Source organism: Lipotes vexillifer, unplaced genomic scaffold, assembly GCF_000442215.2.
Source record: "Lipotes vexillifer unplaced genomic scaffold, Lipotes_vexillifer_v1.1 scaffold2194, whole genome shotgun sequence".
Lineage (NCBI taxonomy): Eukaryota > Metazoa > Chordata > Mammalia > Artiodactyla > Lipotidae > Lipotes > Lipotes vexillifer.
In genome coordinates this window covers 397341-397963 of record NW_006777784.1, presented here as the reverse complement: position 1 = coordinate 397963, position 623 = coordinate 397341, and the positions used below count along the sequence as shown (strand labels likewise).

General features: G+C 44.5%; 1 protein-coding gene across 1 annotated transcript in view; it reads right to left on the bottom strand.

Moving 5' to 3' along the window:
* The window catches only part of MYO16 (myosin XVI), a 463256-nt gene that overhangs the window by 67510 nt on the left and 395123 nt on the right, over positions 1-623 (bottom strand). The window lies entirely within an intron of this gene.

The following is a 623-nucleotide window of genomic DNA, read 5'->3' as shown; positions in this document are numbered from 1 at the left end:
GTAGGGAAGCACATTTGGGATCAATAGGAAGATGACCTTTTAACAATGAGCACAGGTTGTAAACAGATCAGGCATCTCACGGGAGAGAGTCAGCTCCCAGTACCCAGGCAAGTTTAAGAAACAGGATGGCCCCCGCTCAGGGATGCTCTGACAGATGAGTGGGAGCAATGCTGATTTGATGCTAGGATGCGTCCCTTCTCATTCTAAGTTTCTGTGATTAGAAGCAGTTGTTTGGGTTATAGGAAGAGCTATAATTGTAGTGAAAACCAATGTGGGTAACAAAGACACTTTATTCTCCTCGATAAAATATTAAGTGCTTTAAAATATTCCCTGGCTATAGGAGAATAAATGTGTGGGTATCTATATATGTTTAGGATATTCACTTAGATGCCTTTACTCGATTAGAAGATGGAAAGGCGAACACAACTTTCCACAATTATGGCTTCAGAGGCAAATAATATGCAGACGCCTAAAATGCTCAAGGCTTTTTCTCAGATGGCAGTACTGTCTTTAGTTACTTTGGAAGGCAGTGTATTAAGATAACTGTAGGGCTTCCCTGGTGGTGCAGAGGTTGGGAGTCCGCCTGCCGATGCAGGGGACACGGGTTCGTGCCCCGGTCCGGG